Source organism: Monodon monoceros, unplaced genomic scaffold (genome assembly GCF_005190385.1).
Source record: "Monodon monoceros isolate NGI ecotype Baffin Bay Population unplaced genomic scaffold, NGI_Narwhal_1 Super_Scaffold_7, whole genome shotgun sequence".
Classification (NCBI taxonomy): Eukaryota; Metazoa; Chordata; class Mammalia; order Artiodactyla; family Monodontidae; genus Monodon; species Monodon monoceros.
In genome coordinates this window covers 90698001-90719559 of record NW_021703784.1, presented here as the reverse complement: position 1 = coordinate 90719559, position 21559 = coordinate 90698001, and the positions used below count along the sequence as shown (strand labels likewise).

Below are 21559 nucleotides of genomic sequence, written 5' to 3'. Positions count from 1 at the left end.
GAGGCAGAGGGGAAAAGTTGAGGTGGATCCTTCACCTTCAGTTTCAACTGTAAATATTTTGTGGTTTGGAAGGAAATGATAAGGAGATATTTACTCACATAGGTATGTTGTAGTACCCTAAGTATCAACTTGAGTTGAAGAGACCTGGCCTAGCACCTTTTATATTCAGCACAGAGCCCAGCTTAGGCTAGTTACTGTGAATTTGTGCTATCACATGCTAGACCCTGTGTTGAGTGCCTCTCGAACATTATCTCATTTAATCCTCAAAATAATTCTATGACTCTAGGTATAGTTTTTAATCCTCCTTCTACAGATATGGAAACTGAAGCATACAGAGACTATCTGACTTGCCCAGGGTCACATAGCTAATTAGTGGTGAAGTTGCAGTTTGAATCTATGACTATTGAATTTCAAAGCTCAACAAACTTCTAACCATGATGTGCTGTATCTCCATGCAGACCAGGATAGGTGTTTGATAAATCCCTATTTAATTGCCTGAAGAAAGACTATGGGGATACAGGAAGGATTGTCCACTGGGTGAGCCAGATGGTTCTCACAAGGTTGCCTGGAAATGAGGTAGCTGGAAGGGTGGTCCCCCTTTCATCAAAGGGAGCAGCTGTGCCTCTACTTTACACAAGCTTTTTAGGTGCTTTCAGCTGGGGCTTCTAGACTGTTGTGCAACTCCCCTAAGCAGCTGGTGCCCCAGTCATACTGGTTTTCCAGACTTGGAAGGCTGCTTCCTTGAAAACCCTGTAAAGAGAGAAAGCAGCAGGGAAGGGGTCCATTTCGTGGCGCACAACCGGTGATGTTTCCAGCTGTGCCTGATGCTAGCATATCTGTGGGATGCTCAGAGAATGGGGTACCATATGCACTGTCCTCCTGCTGAGTTCTTGCCTGAGAGTTCCAGCCTACACTGTCTGACAGTTATGTGGTCTTTGTCTACCCTCCTTGCTTGCCAAGACCTGATGAAAGGAGCAAGCATCCCTCAGACTTGAGGCAACAGGATAAAAGCTATAATACAGACGACGAGTTTGCTGATGCTCCTTCCCTTCTTGTGAGTTTCTATGCATGATGGCCTTCAGTGTTTGCTCTTCAGTCTGTTTAAGCATCATTATCTCAAAAGTGACTACTGTTTATTGAACACTTTTATCATGTGCCATACTATGAGCTAATTGTGTTGTTAGAGCATCGCTTATTCTCTACAGTCATGCTCTAAGAAATATTACAATCTCTATTCACAGATGAAAAACACCTATAGCTTGTAGAGGCTTAGTAACTTCCCTAAGTTCACATGCTAGTAAGCTGTAGAGCTAGACACCATCTAGGTCCATCGGACTCCAGAGTTCAGTTTTAAAATCAGTATATCATGCTGCCACTTTATGCAATGCTGAAGAATTGGCTGGATCACTTTAATGGGCATTGTCTTTGAAGTCATCTTTCTGGTGCAGCTTTGAGATGCACAATAGCTGGGAGGTATATTAATGCAGCAGGTGGGCAGTTTATTTCATTGCCAGCACTGCTCCATGTCTGGGACTGCCCCTTCATCAACAAAGTCCATGCATAGGACCACAGAGGCAATTAAATCCACTTAGGAGCCAGTACTTCCCCAGCGGATATAAAAGCCTCTCCAGAACATTCCGGTCTCCTCTGTAGAGCTAGCTGGATACTTAGCTTCACCAGTGTTTTCGTCCCCTAGGCGATAAGCCCTATGGCTTCCAAAAACCTCTCTGGCAAAAACCTCTGGGAGGCACCTGCTATTTTTGAGTACCGTCTTCCTTTGCTGGCAAGCTTCCAGAATTTAATTATGGCGCCTGGATTAGTGTAAGACCATCATGTTCCATCTGCTACTGTACTTAGTTCCTTTCCCCCTCAAGAGAAGATGCCATTTCCACATCCCTCTTCCAATTTCTATTTGGAGTCAGGCTTGTCCAAGGGCTTAACTGCTGTCTGGTGGGTGCCTTTGGGCTGGTGTATTGCTTCTGCTATCTGCCGAAACTGGCTGCCACCAGCCTTAGAATTTGCTTTCTGCACTTTGTCAGAGCCCTACCCTGCACACACTTTCTTTTTATAAAGTCCACAGTAGACTCGAGTATAAGAAAGGTTGGGGTAGACTGACTTTTGAGCATTGGCAAATCGCTGCCGTTCCTCCTGATCAAAGGTAAGCAGAGATCAGCGGCACATTTAAGAAGCTGAAAATTGTCATTGTGCTTAATACCCTTAAGCATTCCTGGAAGTCTACTTACATGGTGGCAGCTCATGCCTCAAAGCCTCAGTCTGTTCAGAAGGATGGCCTGCCTGAAGTGCATAGTCTGGGTTATCCCAGCAGAGGGGGTGGGCTGCTCACTGTGAGGGGGCAAAACAGGTGCATCTTATTCATGGACTTGGAAAGTTTCTGAGAAAGTGTGAAATTTGGGTTTGGGAAAGTTGGACTGTCCCAGTGGCAAGAAAGGGCTTTTGTCTTTATAGGATCCTTGCACTAATGATTTCGTCTAGCAAACATCTTTTCCTGTAAATGTGATTTGTTGGACTTCTTAAAGTGGGGTCCACCTGCAACAGGGAGCTTTTACTGCCTGTGGAATGCTCTGCACCCCCTCCCCAAAGATATCCATGTCAAACCCCTGGAACCTGTGGATGTTACCCTGTTTGGCAAAAGGGTTTTTGCAGATGTGATTAATTAAGGATTATGGGATGAGGAGATCATCTTGGATTAGCAGGTGGGCCCCAAATGCCATCACAAGCATTCTCATAAGAGAGAAGAGACAGAGGAAGAGGAGGAGGCAAATGTGATCACAGAGGCAGAGATTGGAGTGATGTGGCCACAACTCAAGGAATGCCTGCAGTCACCAGAAGCTGGAAGAAAGAACGGATTCTCCTCAGGAGCCTCCAGAGGGAATGTGGCCCTGTGGACACCTTGACTTCAGACTTAAGACATGATAAATTCCTATTGTTTTAAGCCACCCAGTTTGTGGTCATTTGTTATAGCAGCCACAGGAAACGAATACACTACCTTTATCAGTGTAAATAAGTTCTTACTTATATTTCCCTCCTTTTAAGAGAGTTTATGCCTTGTCTGCCTGTGTTACAAATTCTTTGCTGTGTGCATGTGTATTAATAACTGTTGACTGTAAGACACTCAACAGTTTTAAAAGTTCTTTGAGCAAATCTATGAAGGTGAACAAGGTTTATGTACTCAGTTCACTCTTGAGGTTAAATGCCTTGCTCTGGAGTCCACCTAGCCTTGAATTGGCAACCTAGCTTAGTAGTTAAGAAGTAGTATCCTTCTGTCTCTTCTCTGCATGTGCCCTCATTGGACATTGTCCTGTTTAAAATGTAGCGAGGGAAGTGAAACACCACGGAGTGGTTAAGAAGAGGTTCTCAAATCAGAATGGTTGGGTCTAAACCTTGTCTCCCTTTTTTATTAGCTGTGTGACTTTGAGCAAGTTATTTGAACTCTCTGTGCCTCAGTTTCCTTTGACAACACCTACCTGATAGGGTTTTTATGAAGTTTAAATTACTTAGTTCATGTGATACACTTGTTCATGTAGTAGGAGGAGACCCTTAAACACATGATAAATCTTAAACAATGTGAAGTTATTAGTATTTCTATTAGTGCTAGGCCTGGAACCAGTGGGAGACAAATAAATGGTTGGTATGTCGAACTACAGGTGAGGAAATCCGAGCTCAGGAAGTTGAGATAATGCACCAGTGTTGACATAGCTGGTGAATGGCAGATCAGGGAGCACCCCAGTTTACAAACATGACTGTGTGAATTCCCAGAGGAGAAAATCTTTCTAGATGAAATGTTGAGTTGGGTGTGATTTTGAAAATGTGTATTATCTAGCTTCCCAGGTTCCCCAGTGTGGGTGACATGCCAAGTCTGCCTTTAGGTTTCTTGTTCCAGATCTTTCTCACCTATCCATTAAACTTAGCCTGGCTTGTGCCCTTTTTTCTAGGGACACAGTTTTTCTCCAGGTGGCAGCTATCTACTCTGAGACTCATCAGCACTAATAAGTATGTGGATGTTAATGTGTTAATATCAGTTTTTCCAGGTGAAATGTTTGCATTTTAACAAGAATGTTCAGTTTATTATGCCTGAATATTGTTGGTTGGGCTTGGGGAGAATGTATAAATATCACCCCTTTCTTTTGTCTCTGAGTGTGGATCCAAGTGACTCAGACAAATGATTGCCGTTGTTCCTAATAAGCTGTGTTATGGCACACACTTTGAGACCTGTAGGTACATGAGCCTGCTAACATCTCACTTCAGGATTCAATAGCTTTATCTACCCAGTGCATTGCAGGCATTTGTGCAGGGACAATTTTTTAATTATTATTATATTTCATGGCAGAGAACAGACTAGAATACATGTTCTTGGCAAGAGGCTTGATTGTCCAAAGAGAACTCAGAATGGGCCAAACCTTGCTTTCTGTATTTGTAAATTGAGAAGTGGAACTAGATAGCTTATAAATGTCTCTTTCCTCCCTCTTAATATTCAGTACATTTCAATTATGAAGACGTTCCATGTAACCTGCCCATGTCCATGCCAAGTCATGTCAGATTTGAGACTAGAATCTAGGATTCTTGACCTCCCCAGTGCAGTTTCCTTTTACTCCTCAATGCCCCGACCTACCCACCCATGCCCATTTTTTTTGATAGAATGAAAATCAGTGTCATTGCCCTGAAACGATATATTCAAAGGTGCCATATAGTATTTATGATGTTTATTGGAAATGCACAATGTTTTGTCCAGAGATATACTTCTGATCGTTAGACTGATATAAACAACTGTCCATTTGGGAGAGGTTTAATTACCAACTCCAGATGTCAGGAGAAGCTGGTTCCAGGACTCCAGCAACCTGGCTCTTTCTCTCTGCTAGCAGGTATCTTCCACCCCCCAAGCAGACTTGCACACTGGACACCTCACATCTCAGCAGTGAGAACAGATGCTCCAGACACCTAGAAATAAAGAGATGGCTGGCGACCAAATATGCAGGGGTTCCTAGGCCACATGCTTTGCACATTTTCTCCCTTTTCTCTGGTTTCTGGGAAGGGTCTGTATGACTCTCCTTTTTGAAGTGCTGAGGAAATTGGAATATTTTGGCACTTTGCTCTATATAACCTCCTCGTTTGGTAACATCCCCATTTTTCTTATTTTCCTCTCAAAAGGAGTAATTGTGATAAAACCCAGTGAATCTTTTATTCAAGTGCTAGACACATTATACGACTGTAGCATGGTATGGGTGTTCATTGCTCTGTAACGGGGTGCTGGCAGAAGCAAATATGCTTTAGATTACAGAAACAGTGCTGGTGTCACTCATAAGATATGTGTATATGTACAGCATTTGCTACTACAGAATTATGTATCATCTACCTCTGCTCACTCTTTATGTAATTGCAGCTCCATGGCTTTAAACACCATCTCTATGGTGACAGTTTTCAAATTAATATCTCTAGTTCCAACCTCTTTCTTGAATTTCAAACTCAGTATTCAATTGCATACAATGTTTTACGTGATCCATAGCCTATACTTTTCAATGAGGACTCTGCTCCAGCCCCATAAACCTCTTAACAGGTACCCAGATACTCCTTCCACATAGCTGTGTTCACTCAGTTCACATAGTTGCATGCCTCATTGACTTCATTTCTTCATGTCTCTGCTAAAATGTCAATTAAAAAAAAAGTATTTGCGATCAGAAAACTTGCACAAGCCTCTTAGATAGCCTCATCCAACAGAGGGCAGACAGCAGAAGAAAGAAGAACTACAGTCCTGCACCCTGTGGAACAAAAACCACATTCACAGAAAGATAGACAAGATGAAAAGGCAGAGGACTATGTACCAGATGAAGGAACAAGATAAAACCCCAGAAAAACAAGCAAATGAAGTGGAGATAAGCAGCCTTCCAGAAAAATAATTCAGAATAATGATAGTGAAGATGATCCAGGACCTCAGAAAAAGAATGGAGGCAAAGATCGAGAAGATGCAAGAAATGTTTAAGAAAGACCTAGAAGAATTAAAGAACAAGCAAACAGATGAACTATACAATAACTGAAATGAAAACTACACTAGAAGGAATCAATAGCAGAATAACTGAGGCAGAAGAACAGGTAAGTGACCTGGAAGACAGAATGCTGGAATTCACTACTGCGGAAGAGAATAAAAAAAAAGAATGAAAAGAAATGAAGACAGCCTAAGAGACCTCTGGGACAACATTAAATGCACCAACATTTGCATTGTAGGGGTCCCAGAAGCAGAAGAGAGAGAAAGGACTCGAGAAAATATTTGAAGAGATTATAGTCGAAAACTTCCCTAACATGGGAAAGGAAATAGCCACCCAAGTCGAGGAAGCACAGAGAGTCCCATAAAGGATAAACCCAAGGAGAAACACGCTGAGACACCTAGTAATCAAATTGGCAAAAATTAAAGACAAAGAAAAATTATTGAAAGCAGCAAGGGAAAAAACGACAAATAACATACAAGAGAACTCCCATAAGGTTAACAGCTGATTTCTCAGGAGAAACTCTACAAGCCAGAAGGGAGTGGCATTATATACTTAAAGTGATGAAAGGGAAGAACCTACAACCAAGATTACTCTACCTGGCAAGGATCTCATTCAGGTTCCATGGAGAAATCAAAAGCTTTACAGATAAGCAAAAGCTAAGAGAATTCAGCACCACCAAACCAGCTCTACAACAAATGCTAAAGGAACTTCTCTAAGTGGGAAACACAAGAGAAGAAAAGAAGCTACAAAAACAAACCCAAAACAATTAAGAAAATGGTCATAGGAACATACGTATCGATACTTACCTTAAATGTGAATGGATTAAATGCCCCAACCAAAAGACACAGGCTTGCTGAATGGATACAAAAACAAGACCCATATATATGCTGTCTACAAAAGACCCACTTCAGACCTAGGGACACGTACAGACTGAAAGTGAGGGGATGGAAAAAGATATTCCATGCAAATGGAAATCAGAAGAAAGCTGGAGTAGCAATACTCATATCAGATAAAATAGACTTTAACATAAAGAATGTTACAAGAGACAAGGAAGAGCACTACATAATGATCAAGGGAACAATCCAAGAAGAAGATATAACAATTATAAATATATATGCACCCAAAATAGGAGCACCTCAATACACAAGGCAATTGCTAACAGCTATAAAAGAGGAAACCGACAGTAACACAATAATAGTGGGGGACTTTAACACCTCACTTACACCAATGGACAGATCATCCAAAATGAAAATAAATAAGGAAACATAAGCTTTAAATGACACAATAGACCAGATAGATTTAATTGATATTTATAGGACATTCCATCCAAAAACAGCAGATTACAATTTCTTCTCAAGTGCACATGGAACATTCTCCAGGATAGATCACATCTTGAGTCAGAAATCAAGCCTCAGTAAATCTAAGAAAATAGAAATCATATCAAGCATCTTTTCTGACCACAACGCTATGAGATTAGAAATGAATTACATGGAAAAAAACGTAAAAAACACAAACACATGGAGGCTAAACAATACGTTACTAAATAACCAAGAGATCACTGAAGAAATCAAAGAGGAAATCAAAAATACCTAGAGACAAATGACAATGAAAACACGACAGTCCAAAACCTATGGTATGCGACAAAAGCAGTTCTAAGAGGGAAGTTTATAGCTGTACAAGCCTACCTCAAGAAACAAGAAAAATCTCAAATAAACAATCTAACCTTACACCTGAAGGAACTAGAGAAAGAAGAACAAACAAAACCCAAAGTTAGCAGAGGAAAGAAATCATAAAGATCAGAGCAGAAATAAATGAAATAGAAACAAAGAAAACAATAGCAAAGATCAATAAAACTAAAAGCTGGTTCTTTGAGAAGATAAACAAAATTAATAAACCATTAGCCAGACTCATCAAGAAAAAAAGGGAGAGGACTCGAATCAATAAAATTAGAAATGAAAATGGAGAAGTTACAACAGAAACTGCAGAAATACAAAGCAGCCTAAGAGACTGCTGCAAGCTACTCTATGCCAATAAAATGGACAACCTGGAAGAAATGGACAAATTCTTAGAAAGGTATAACCTTCCAAGACTGAACCAGAAAGAAATAGAAAATATGAACAGACCAATCACAAGTAATGAAATTGAAATTAAAAATCTTCCAACAAACAAAAGTCCAGGACCAGATGGCTTCACAGGTGAATTCTCTCAAACATTTAGGGAACAGATAACACCCATCCTTCTCAAAGTTTTACAGAAAATTACAGAGGAAGGAACACTCCCTAACTCATTTTGTGAGGCCACCATCACCCTGATACCAAAACCAGACAAAGATACTACAAAGAAAGAAAATTACAGACCAATATCACTGATGAATATAGATGCAAAAATCCTCAACAAAATACTAGAAAACAGAATCCAACAACACATTAAAAGGATCATACACCATGATCAAGTGGGATTTGTTCCAGGGATGCAAGGATTCTTCAATATACACAAATCAATCAGTGTGATACACAGTGTTAACAAACTGAAGAATAAAAACCATATGATCCTCTCAATAGATGCAGAAAACGCTTTTGACAAAATTCAACACCCATTTATGATAAAAACTTTCCAGAAAGTGGGCATACAGGGAACCTACCTCAACATAATAAAGGCCATATATGACAAACCCACAGCAAACATCATTCTCAATGCTGAAAAACTGAAATCATTTCCTCTAAGATCAGGAACATGAGAAGGATGTCCACTCTCACCACTATTATTCAACATAGTTTTATAAGTCCTAGCCATGGAAATCAGAGAAGGAAAAGAAATAAAAGGAATACAAATTGGAAAAGCAGAAGTAAAACTGTCACTCTTTGCAGATGACATGATACTATACATAGGGAATCCTAAAGATGCCACCAGAAAACGACTAGAGCTAATCAATGAATTTGGTAAAGTTTCAGGATACAAAATTAATGCACAGAAATCTCTTGCATTCCTATACACTAATGATGAAAAATCTGAAAGATAAATTAAGGAAATACTCCCATTTACTATTGCAACAAAAAGAATAAAATACCTAGGAATAAACCTACCTAGGGAGACAAAAGACCTATATGCAGAAAACTATAAGACACTGATGAAAGAAGTTAAAGATGATACCAACAGATGGAGAGGTATACCATGTTCTTGGATTGGAAGAATCATTATTGTGAAAATGACTCTACTACCCAAAGCAATCTACAGATTCAATGCAATCCCTATCAAATTACTAACGGCATTTTTTACGGAACTAGAACAAAAATCTTAAAATTTGTATGGAGACCTGAAAGACCCCGAATAGCCAAAGCAGTCTTGAGGGAAAAAAACGGAATTGGAGGAATCAGACTCCCTGACTTCAGACTATACTACAAAGCTACAGTAATCAAGACAATAAGGTACTGGCACAAAAACAGAAGCATAGATCAATGAAACAAGATAGAAAGCCCAGAGGTAAACCCACGCACCTATGGTCAACTACTCTATGACAAAGGAGGCAAAGATATACAACGGAGAAAAGACAGTCTCTTCAGTAAATTGTGCTGGGAAAACTGGACAGCTACATGTAAAAGAATGAAATTAGAACATTCCCTGACACCACACACAAAAATAAACTCAGACTGGATTAGAGACCTAAATATAAGACCAGACACTGTAAAACTCTTAGAGGAAAACATAGGAAGAACACTCTTTGACATAAATCACAGCAAGATCTTTTTCGATCCTCCTCCTAGAGTAATGGAAATAAAAAGAAAAATAAACCAATGGGACCTAGTGAAACTTCAAAGCTTTTGCACAGCAAAGGAAACCATAAACAAGAAGAAGAGACAACCCTCAGAATGGGAGAAAATATTAGCAAACGAATCAACAGACAAAGGATTAATCTCCAAAATATATAAACAGCTCATGCAGCTCAATATTAAAGAAACAAACAACCCAATCCAAAAATGGGCAGAAGACCTAAACAGACATTTCTCCAAAGAAGACATACAGATGGCCAAGAAGCACATGAAAAGCTGCTCAACATCACTAATTATTAGAGAAATGCAAATCAAAACTACAATGAGGTATCACCTCACACCAGTTAGAATGGGCATCATCAGAAAATCTACAAACAACAAATGCTGGAGAGGGTGTGGAGAAAAGGGAACCCTCTTGTACTGTTGGTGGGAATGTAAATTGATACAGCCTGTATGGAGAACAGTATGCAGGTTCCTTAAAAAGCTAAAAATAGAATTACCATACGATCCAGCAATCCCACTACTGGGCATATATGTAGAGAAAGCCATAATTCAAAAAGACACATGCACCTCAATGTTCATTGCAGCACTATATATAATAGACAGGTCATGGAAGCAACCTAAATGCCCATCGACAGACAAATGCTTAAAGAAGATGTGGTACATATATACAATGGAATATTTCTCAGCCATAAAAAGGAAGGAAATTGGGTCATTTGTTGAGATGTGAATGGATCTAGAGACTGTCATACAGAGTGAAGTAAGTCAGAAAGAGAAAAACAGATGTCGTATATTAACGCATATATGTGGAACCTGGAAAAATGTTACAGATGAACCAGTTTGCAGGGCAGAGATTGAGACACAGATGTGGAGAACAAGCGTTATGGACACCAAGGGGGCAAAGCAGTGGGGGGGGGGTGGCGATGATGGTGTGATGAATTGGGAGATTGGGATTGACATGTATACACTGATGTGTATAAAATTAATGATTAATAAGATCCTGCTGTATAAAAAAATAAATAAAATAAAATTCAAGAATTAAAAAAAAGTATTTGCAGCTTTTATTACAAAGGATTAATATCTCTAATATAAAGAGTTTCCTAAAATAGAGAAGAAAATTGTCAACAATAAAAAGAAAAGTGACATAAGGATATGAACAGAAAGATCATAGGATAAGAAATGCGTATGGCTTTTAACCATATAAAAGATGCTCAGTCTCACCCATAACAATAGAAATGAAGACTAAAACTATCCAGAGAGATACCATTATTGACCACAGACTTTTTGGGGAAAGCTGTGGGGAAACAGGCACTTTCATTCATTGCTGTTGGGAATTTGGTGTGATACAGGCACGGTGGAGGGGAATTTGGCAATAATTAGCAAATCACACAATTATTTATTCTTTGACACAGAAATTCCCCTTTTAGGAAGGTACCAGGACTTGCTGGGGTGGCAGCTGAGGGTGAGGGGATTTAATGGAGAGTGGAGGAGGCAGACATTGAGTATTAATCTTGGTCCCACAGTCAAATGTAGCCACCAACCTCCTTCTTCTAAGTTTCTCTTTAGGAGGAGAGGCTCATGGAACTGTGGAGTACCTGTCACTAAAACCTGACTGGAGAAATAGTTCTGTTGGGTAGAAGGAGTGGACTCTTGTTCTTTAATCTTTTTCTTACTATTCATTACCAGCTATCACATTATGTAATTATTTATTTATTATCTTCTCCCCTGCTAGAATGTAGGCTTCATGAGAGTGGGGCTTCCTGCCCCATTCCTTGTATCAACACTGCTGAGACAGTGCCTGGCTCATAATAGATGTCAGTAATATTTTTACTGGATGAATAAAAAGAAAATGAATGAATGAATAAGCAAGACTGAGCGAGAGACTATGTTTTTTATCGGTGAGTCTATATATTGTATGATGTTTATAAAACATAATAAACAGTTGTAGAGTTACATATTGTATATATGATTTTTTTTTAGGATTTTTTTTTTATGTGGACCATTTTTAAAGTCTTTATTGAATTTGTTACAATATTGCTTCTGTTTTATATTTTGGTTTTTGGGCATGAGGCATGTGGGATCCCAACTCCCTGACCAGGGATTGGAGCCACACCCACTGCATTGGAAGGCAACGTCCCAACCACTGGACTGCCAGGGCAGTCCCTGTGTATATGATTTTCAACCATCTGAAAAAATTTAATATTAGTTGTAATTTCATAAGTAAGAGATGAATAAAATATCCTTGTAAAAATGAATACCTTACAGATAAGGCAAGAATTGCCTTTGTCCACTGCCCTAAATTCCTTCTGGTTTGCTACGTATCATTCTAGACCCATCTGGATTCAAACAACGTTTCTATCTGTATCTCAGTATCACTGCAGTCAATAATCATCTGTGCATTCTTACTAAGTATATATCTTCATTGTGAATGCACGTGTGTGTGTGTGTGATGAATGGTATTAGACAGTGCATATTCTGCAACTTTCGCTTTTCATTCAGAATGTAGGAGTTGAGGAAGATGGCGGAAGGGCAAGACGCGGAGATCACCTTCCTCCCCACAGATACATCTGAAATACTTCTACACATGGAACTGCTCCTATAGAACACCCACTGAACGCTGGCATAAGACCTCAGACCTCCCAAAAGGCAAGAAACTCCCCACATACCTGGGTAGGGCAAAAGAAAGAAGAAAAAACAGAGACAAAAGAATAGGGACGGGACCTGCACCAGTGGGAGGGAGCTGTGAAGGAGGAATGGTTTCCACACACTAGGAGCCCCTTTGCGGGCGGAGACTGCAGGTGGCGGAGGGGGAAAGCTTTGGAGTCATGGAGGAGAGCGCAGCAACAGGGGTGCAGAGGGCAAAGCGGAGAGATTCCCACACAGAGGATCAGTGCCGACCAGCACTCACCAGCCCCAGAGGCTTGTCTGCTCACCCGCCAGGGTTGGCGGGGGCTGGGAGCTGAGGCTCGGGCTTCGGAGGTCGGATCCCAGGGAGAGGACTGGGGTGGGCGGCGTGATCACAGCCTGAAGAGGCTAGTACGCCACCGCTAGCCGGGAGGGAGTCCGGGAAAAAGTCTGGAGCTGCCGAAGAGGCAAGAGGCTTCTTCCCTCTTTGTTTCCTGGTGCATGAGGAAAGGGGATTAAGAGCGCCGCTTAAAGGAGCTCCAGAGATGGGCGCAAGCCACGGCCAACAGCGTGGACCCCAGAGATGGGCATGAGACGCTAAGGCTGCTGCTGCCGCCACCAAGAAGCCTGTGTGCAAGCACAGGTCACTCTCCACACCTCCCCTCCCGGGAGCCTGTGCAGCCCGCCACTGCCAGGGTCGCGTGATCCAGGGACAACTTCCCCAGGAGAACGCACGGCGCACCTCAGGCTGTTGCAACATTACGCTGGCCTCTGGCGCTGCAGGCTCGCCCTGCATCCGTACCCCTCCCTCCCCCTGGCCTGAGTGAGCCAGAGCCCCCGAATCAGCTGCTCCTTTAATCCCATCCTGTCTGAGTGAAGAACAGATGCCCTCGGGCAACCTACACGCAGAGGCAGGGCCAAATCCAAAGCTGAACCCCGGGAGCTGTGGGAACAAAGAAGAGAAAGGGAAATCTCTCCAGCAGCCTCAGGAGCAGCGGATTAATGCTCCACAATCAGCTTGATGTACCCTGCATCTGTGGAATACCTGAATAGACAATGAATCATCCCAAACTGAGGAGGTGGACTTTGAGAGCAAGATTTATTATTTTTCCCCCTTTTCCTCTTTTTGTGAGTGTGTATGTGTATGCTTCTGTGTGAGGTTTTGTCTGTATAGCTTTGCTTTCACCATTTGTCCTAGGGTTCTGTCCATCTGTTTTGTTTTACTCTTTTAAAAAATTTTCTCTTAATAATTATATTTTATTTGTTATTTTAATAGCTATTTTTATTTTATTTTATTTTACCCTCTTTCTTTCTTTCTTTCTTTCTACTTTTTCTCGCTTTTATTCTGAGACGTGTGGATGTAAGGCTCTTGGTGCTCCAGCCAGGAGTCAGTGCTGTGCCTCTGAGGTGGGAAAGCCAACTTCAGGACACTCGTCCACAAGAGACCTCCCAGCTCCACATAATATAAAATGGCGAAAATCTCCCAGAGATCTCCATCTCAACACCAAGACCCAGCTTCACTCAACGACCAGCAAGATACAGTGCTGGACACCCTGTGCCAAACAACTAGCAAGACAGGAACACAACCCCACCCATTAGCAGAGAGGCTGCCTAAAGTCATAATAAGGCCACAGACACCCCAAAACACACCACCAGACGTGGACCTGCCCACGAGAAAGACAATATCCAGCCTCATCCACCAGAACACAGGCACTAGTCCCCTCCACCAGGAAGCCTACACAACCCACTGAACCAAATTTAGCCACTGGGGACAGACACCAAAAAACAACGGGAACTACAAACCTGCAGTCTGCAAAAAGGAGACCCCAAACACAGTAAGATAAGCAAAATGAGAAGACAGAAAAACACACAGCAGATGAAGGAGCAAGATAAAAACCCACCAGACCTAACAAATGAAGAGGAAATAGACAGTCTACCTGAAAAAGAATTCAGAATAATGATAGTAAAGATGATCCAAAATCTTGGAAGTAGAATAGACAAAATGCAAGAAACATTTAACAAGGACCTAGAAGAACTAAAGATGAAACAAGCAACGATGAACAACACAATAAATGAAATTAAAAATACTCTAGAAGGGATCAATAGCAGAATAACTTTGGCAGAAGAACGGATAAGTGACCTGGAAGATAAGATACTGGAAATAACTACTGCAGAGCAGAATAAAGAAAAAAGAATGAAAAGAACTGAGGAGAGTCTCAGAGGCCTCTGGGACAACATTAAACGCACCAACATTCGTATTATAGGGGTCCCAGAAGAAGAAAAGAAAAAGAAAGGGACTGAGAAAATATTTGAAGAGATTATAGTTGAAAACCTCCCTAATATGGGAAAGGAAATAGTTAATCAAGTCCAAGAAACACAGAGAGTCCCATACAGGATAAATCCAAGGAGAAACACACCAAGACACATATTAGTCAAACTATTAAAAATTAAATACAAAGAAAACATATTAAAAGCAGCAAGGGAAAAATAGCAAATAACACACAAGGGAATCCCCATAAGGTTAACAGCTGATCTTTCAGCAGAAACTGCAAGCCAGAAGGGAGTGGCAGGACACATTTAAAGTGATGAAGGAGAAAAACTACAACCAAGATTACTCTACCCAGCAAGGATCTCATTCAGATTTGATGGAGAAATTAAAACCTTTACAGACAAGCAAAAACTGAGAGAGTTCAGCACCACCAAACCAGCTTTACAACAAATGCTAAAGGAGCTTCTCTAGGCAAGAAACACAAGAGAAGGAAAAGACCTACAATAGCAAACCCAAAACAATTAAGAAAATGATAATAGGAACATACATATAGATAATTACCTTAAATGTAGATGGATTAAATGCTCCCACCAAAAGACACAGACTGGCTGAATGGATACAAAAACAAGACCCATATATATGCTGTCTACAAGAGACCCACTTCAGAGCTAGTAGACTTTAAAATAAAGACTGTTACAAGAGACAAAGAAGGACACTACATAATGATCAAGGGATCAACCCAAGAAGAAGATATAACAATTGTAAATATTTATGCACCCAACATAGGAGCACCTCAATACATAAGGCAAATGCTCACAGCCATAAAAGGGGAAATCGACAGTAACACAATAATAGTAGGGGACTTTAACACCCCACTTTCACCAATGGACAGATCATCCAAAATGAAAATAAATAAGGAAACACAAGCTTTAAATGATACATTAAACAAGATGGACTTAATTGATATTTATAGGACATTCCATCCAAAATCAACAGAATACACATTTTTCTCAAGTGCTCATGGAACATTCTCCAGGATAGATCATATCTTGGGTCACAAATGAAGCCTTGGTAAATTTAAGAAAATTGAAATCATACCAAGTATCTTTTCCGACCACAACGCTCTGAGACTAGATATCAATTACAGGAAAAGATCTGTAAAAAATACAAACACATGGAGGCTGAACAATACGCTACTTAATAGCGAAGTGATCACTGAAGAAATCAAAGAGGAAATCAAAAAATACCTAGAAACAAATGACAATGGAGACACGACGACCCAAAACCTATGGGATGCAGCAAAAGCAGTTCTAAGAGGGAAGTTTATAGCAATACAATCGTACCTTAAGAAACAGGAAACATCTCAAATAAACAACCTAACCTTGCACCTAAAGCAATTAGAGAAAGAAGAACCAAAGCACCCCAAAGTTAGCAGAAGGAAAGAAATCATAAAGATTAGGTCAGAAATAAATGAAAAAGAAATAAAGGAAACGATAGCAAAGATCAATAAAACTAAAAGCTGGTTCTTTAAGAAGATAAACAAAATAGATAAACCATTAGCCAGACTCATCAAGAAAAAAAGGGAGAACACTCAGAATGTATTGTGCTGTTTCTGTCACTGCATATTGATGTTCTTTATTTTTAAAAACTACTGCATATAATTCCATAATTTGGATACAGCATAGCTTAATTATCCGTTTTCCTACTTACGGATAATTAGTCTCTAATATTTTGTATTACTACAATGGTATAATAAATGCTTTTATTCATATCTTCTTTAGAAGTGGATATAAGCATTTAAGATTTTAATCAATACTGCTAAATTGCTCTCCAAGGTGGCTGTACACATCTTGTGTGATGGTACCCGTTTCCCCACAGCCTCACTAATGCTTAATATTGAATATAATCACACTTAAATACTTTTTGCCAATCTAATAGGTAAAAAACATATATCATCATGTTTCAATTTGCATTTCCACATTCACAAGATTAAATATTTTTTATATTTTTATTAACCATTCATAACTCCTCTTTTATGATTTATCTGTCGTGTATTTGCCCATTTTTCTATTGTATTGTTTTTATTGTTGATTTCTAGGGGTCCTTTGTATAGCCTAGACATTAATCTCCTATTACGTATACTATAATAAACTGTATACAGTTTATTTTATACCTATAAGCTATGTTTATTTTGTGTTTCATCATGCAGAAGTTTTAAATTTCAATCTACTCAGATAATCTTTTCCTTTTTCTAAAAGGATTTTTTTGTCTTTAAGAAAGTTTTTCAACTTCAAGGACATAATATATTCACCCATAATTTCTTTTATTATTATGGATTTGTTTCTTACATTTAGATCTTTAATCCACCCGAAAACTTTACCTAATTTTCACATCTCATTTACTAAATTATTTCATGTAGCTATTCCCTCACTATTACTGCATGTTGTACATATCTCCCTTTACACAATAGGCAGACTTCTGAGCAGATAAGCGCATATTATTTGGGTCAGTTGAGGAACTTTTAAAATGATGTACAAAGAATGCAGGTGGTTCATTTTCTGTCATGTGAAGGTATTTTGTAAAGTGAGCACCCTAGCTCCTAATTTCTTTTGCATGAATCCCTATCTTCATGTACTGTGGTTGGTTTCTTTTTAGTTAGGTCTGGCTGCAAGTCTGAGTGCTTTTAATAAATGTTTGCTGAGTTGATTTGAATGTGTTCTGTTTCAGGCAGCTTTAAATCATTGACTCTTCTGTGTTTCACTTTTTCTTCTTTCTTCTACCCATTTCAAGTATCTGATTAATTTAAAAAAGGAAAAAAAATCAGAAATAAGGCTCCGCAAGATCATAAAATACAGACCTTGCCTTTCAGGGAGGCAAAATCATACACAGTAGGATTTCAGAATCGACCCAACATCATTCCCATTTTCCAAATGCTGTGTCTGCTGATGCCTGGAATTCCTTTAACAGAGGACAACATATTGCATTGCCCAGCTGGAGGGGAGTTAAAGTGCACATTATCCTGAGAGAGCCAGTTCATCAAATTGAGTTCTTAGTGAGGTGTTACTGTTTCTTTGCTGGAAATGGATGTGAATTCAATGTGGAAGAGAGAAATGACAACCTGAAAGAGGGGAGACCTTGGCGAAGGGGCCAAGGTCTTTGTTTCTTTATCTTTAAAATGGAGATAATTATAGAATCTACCTCGTAGCATGATTGTGAGGACTAAATAAGATAATGCTTGCCCGGAACCATAGCACAGTGCCTGGGACATAATTAACTATCAGACAGAAGTTAGCTACTATCATTTTTAAGAAATGTAGCAGGTATCTTTTGTGGTACATGTATGATTGTCCCTCCATCTGTGTAGTTCTGATGAGGCTGACCCAGGTGGGACACAAGTGACCGAGGCCTGGCCAGTCAGAGTATTCCATTCCCTTAGACACATTGTTGGGTCAGGGACCCAAGTTAGTCTAATGAGCACCGGCTCTAAGATTTTAACGGGAACTATTGGGAAGGAAGCACTCTTTTTGCCTGGTGTTGCTAATCTGGCAGAGTGAAAGCCTGGAGCTGTTGGCTTACCCTTGCTTAAGAAGAGCCTGCTTTATAATAAACCAACACAGGAGGAAGCAGAGCTGAAAGACACATTTCTGCTGGCGCTGTGTGAGTCCTAGATCCAGGCATACCTGAAGCAGGAAACCTCTGGGCTTCTTTGTAACAGGAGGCTATACATTTCCTTTTTTGCTAAGCCAATCTGAGTTGAGTTTTTGTCATAGAAAATGTTAAGGTTGCTGTCCTTTATTCCTGTGAGAGTTCAAGTAAATTGATTTGAAGCAAGCATGGATCTTTTTAAACCACATCTGTATGCAAATTCCCTGCCAAATGTAAGCCCGTGTCTTCCATTTCTGCAAGGGTGGCTGCCGTGCTTCTGGGGGGGTTGGTTGGAAAAAAGAGTGTTAAATGAAACTGGATTCTTGTGGCTTTCTAATATCTGTTCATTTACTTAGAACATAAGACTCCTCCTTGGCAGGGAAATCACAAAAGTAGAAACAGCAGGGATTTTCTTAAAGCATAGTACTGTGCAGTTTCCAATTAATTCACTGCCTAACCACCCACTGTCCATTAGGAAATGCTTTTATTAACATATAGCACCTCAGGACTTCTTGAAGGTGTTAGGGCTTAAAAGTGATTCATGAGAAAAAGAATGAGGGGAAAACCTTCATATAAAAAAAAAACACCCTACCTTAATTTAAAGTACCCACACAGTGAGTTAGCATGGGACACCCAGGTTGCATTAATACATGTCAGAAAGCAGGTGCCTTTACACTGAAGGCTCAGAAGTTGGCTCATTCCCAGACTTCTATAGTACACCACAGGAAGCCCAAACCTTGAAAAAATGTAAATTGAGGCCTTGATGTTGCTCCCAAGAATAAATTTTGGGTTAAGGGCAGCTAAATCTGATGACGGTAGCTTTTGTGCTAACAGACTCCAAATACTCTAGAACTCCATTTACTTCTCCCAGTCTTCATCCTTGTCCTTAGGTATACGTGATGATTTCTGTATGTCAGATGTTTTGTGTTTCTCCAGGTGTGTGTGTGTGTGTGTGTGTGTGTGTGTGTGAATTCAGCTGAGATAGAAATGTCCCTGATCTTCCCCTGCCTCTCCCCTTAGATTGGTAAGAACCTTGCCCTCTCTGTTCCTTAACGTGTTGTGTGTACCACATCATATTATCATTATGCTTGATATTCACCAGATTTCAATTGCTTTTCAGCAAAATTTCCCTGGGATTGTATCTTCCATGAATGTAGGGGTTGCATCTGTTTTGTTTAACCATGAGTCCCTAGACCTTGATTCAGTGCCTGAACCAGAGTAAGGTTTTAGGAAGCATGAAAGAGATTGTTTCTTGATGCTAGGTGTCATCCTAGCCCTTCTGAGTTTTCCCTTGTATTAGAGAGTGTAAGCCTAGAAACTGGACTCCCTTATCCACAGGATTCTAGTTAGATTCCATCAGTGAGTGGCCCTCATGTGAGATTTGACAGGTGGAAGAGAAAAGAAGCCAGTATTCCTCTGGTGACACCTGTGGACAGGTCTGTGGGCATTGGAAATGGCAGGGGTGACGTTTTGCCCATAACTTTTGAGCATTCTCTTGAGAATCACCTACTTTGGTGCTGTAGGTAGCCAAGACTACAGGTAATAGCTTCCTTATGATCCTGCACTTCTGGATTTGCTGAAAGCAGCCTTCCCTGCACTTTATTCCTGCAACCTTTGAATGGTTATGCAAGTGTCTGTTTTTCTGTAGTAATGCGCTTCCTACTTTAAATACCTATAGTAATTGTTTTTTGTCTGATTAAACACCGATTGATAAGATGACAGTTGATTGCCTGACCTTAAACTTTGTGGCATGTGGTTTTAATCTTCTAATTTGAATTATTTATATTGAAAAATGTGTATATTACTAGCCAGTGAGTGTATCTCGTGGACAGACCAGCACCCACATCTTAGACTGGCTTTGTTGTAAACTGGTGGTGGTCTTATACACAAAAGCTCTAATAAAGAGATGAAATTTTGTTTCTTGGTGAGGTATTGTCCCCTGTTGAAAAGCAATAGCCCCTGCCTGAAAGTGGAAGTGGAATATAACTAGTTCTAAGAAAATGAGAGTTATGTACTGTTCAATTTTGACTGTACAACAAACAATTTAAAAATCTGAGTGGCTTACAACAACAAGCATTTATTTTCTTGTTCCCAGGTCTGCAGGTTGGCTGTAACTGTGCTGGGCTCAGCTGCGAACTGGCTGGGCTTGGCTGCCTCTTTTGAGCTGGGTTCAGGTCAGTTCTGCATGTTTCTTCATTTTCTTTGGACTAGCAGCTCTCCTACGCAGGTTCTTCTCATGACAAATCACAGGAGCATCATAGCTCAGGGCAAAACAGGAAAGACATTTAGAGCTGCTGTTCACATCATGTCTGCTCACATTCCATTTGCCAAAGCAAGTTATATGACCAACCACACCATCAACCCGTGGTTGGAAGCATCACACAGGCTCCTAGCCAAAACGGAGAGCTTTTAGGATAAATTATAATAGAATGCTTAGTCAAGTCATGGCTTCAATCTGTAATGTGGACTCAATCATCTAATGCTTTATAGAGGAAAAAGAATAAGCAACTCAACTTTCTGGGTAAAAGATACTTGTCAAGTGAAATTTAACACTAGGGTGAAGGTGGGGTGTGAAGAGAATCAGAAAATTCTCAATAAAAATGTGATTTGGAAGGTATTCAGATGCCAGGGTCCTCCGCATCATTGTGTTCCTAGTGCCTGGACCATAATGTATATTACATAAATATTTGTTGGGAAGTGAATTATTGAACTAATGGTATTGGTTGACTAATAGGCTGTGTTGAGAAGGGTTCTGATGTATAGACTTGTGGTTGATTAGTGATGTCTGCTTAGAGGAGGGTCCAGAGGAGGGACATGTATTTACCATTGCTGCATAACTCTACTTTTCCTTAGATCAGATGGATCTCTTTCAGCTTTAACTCTGTGACTGAGATTCCTTGAAGGAAAAGACTCAAGTTCATCTATGAATACGCCACAAAACCTAAAAAAGAAGAGGGACGCAGAGTTTCTCAATGCCATGAGTGGTTCAGCATATGTTTTTTTGAAGTCAGGTCAGGATTTAGCATCAGCAGACACTTCAGGGCCCCCATCCATAGTCCCTCAGCACTTTCCATTTCCTTGCACTTTTAGGATGCTGTATTACATGATATAATGCATGCTAAGTTCTTAGCATCAGAAATGCTTGCTATTATTATTAGCTATTTTATGATAATTGCAGTCATTTATTGCTGGAAAGATGAAATGTATTTACAGATCTACTGATGAGTAGAAAGAGTAGAAAAGTACTGTGGTAC

At 40.1% G+C, this 21559-nt stretch overlaps 1 long non-coding RNA gene across 1 annotated transcript in view; it reads left to right on the top strand.

The window, feature by feature from the left end:
* The first annotated feature begins 20398 nt into the window (after positions 1-20398).
* Positions 20399-21559, top strand: part of LOC114886415 — a 42812-nt gene continuing 41651 nt past the window's right edge. Inside the window, exon 1 of the long non-coding RNA XR_003791338.1 lies at positions 20399-20479. This is a non-coding gene — a long non-coding RNA (uncharacterized LOC114886415). The remainder of the gene's footprint in view (positions 20480-21559) is intronic.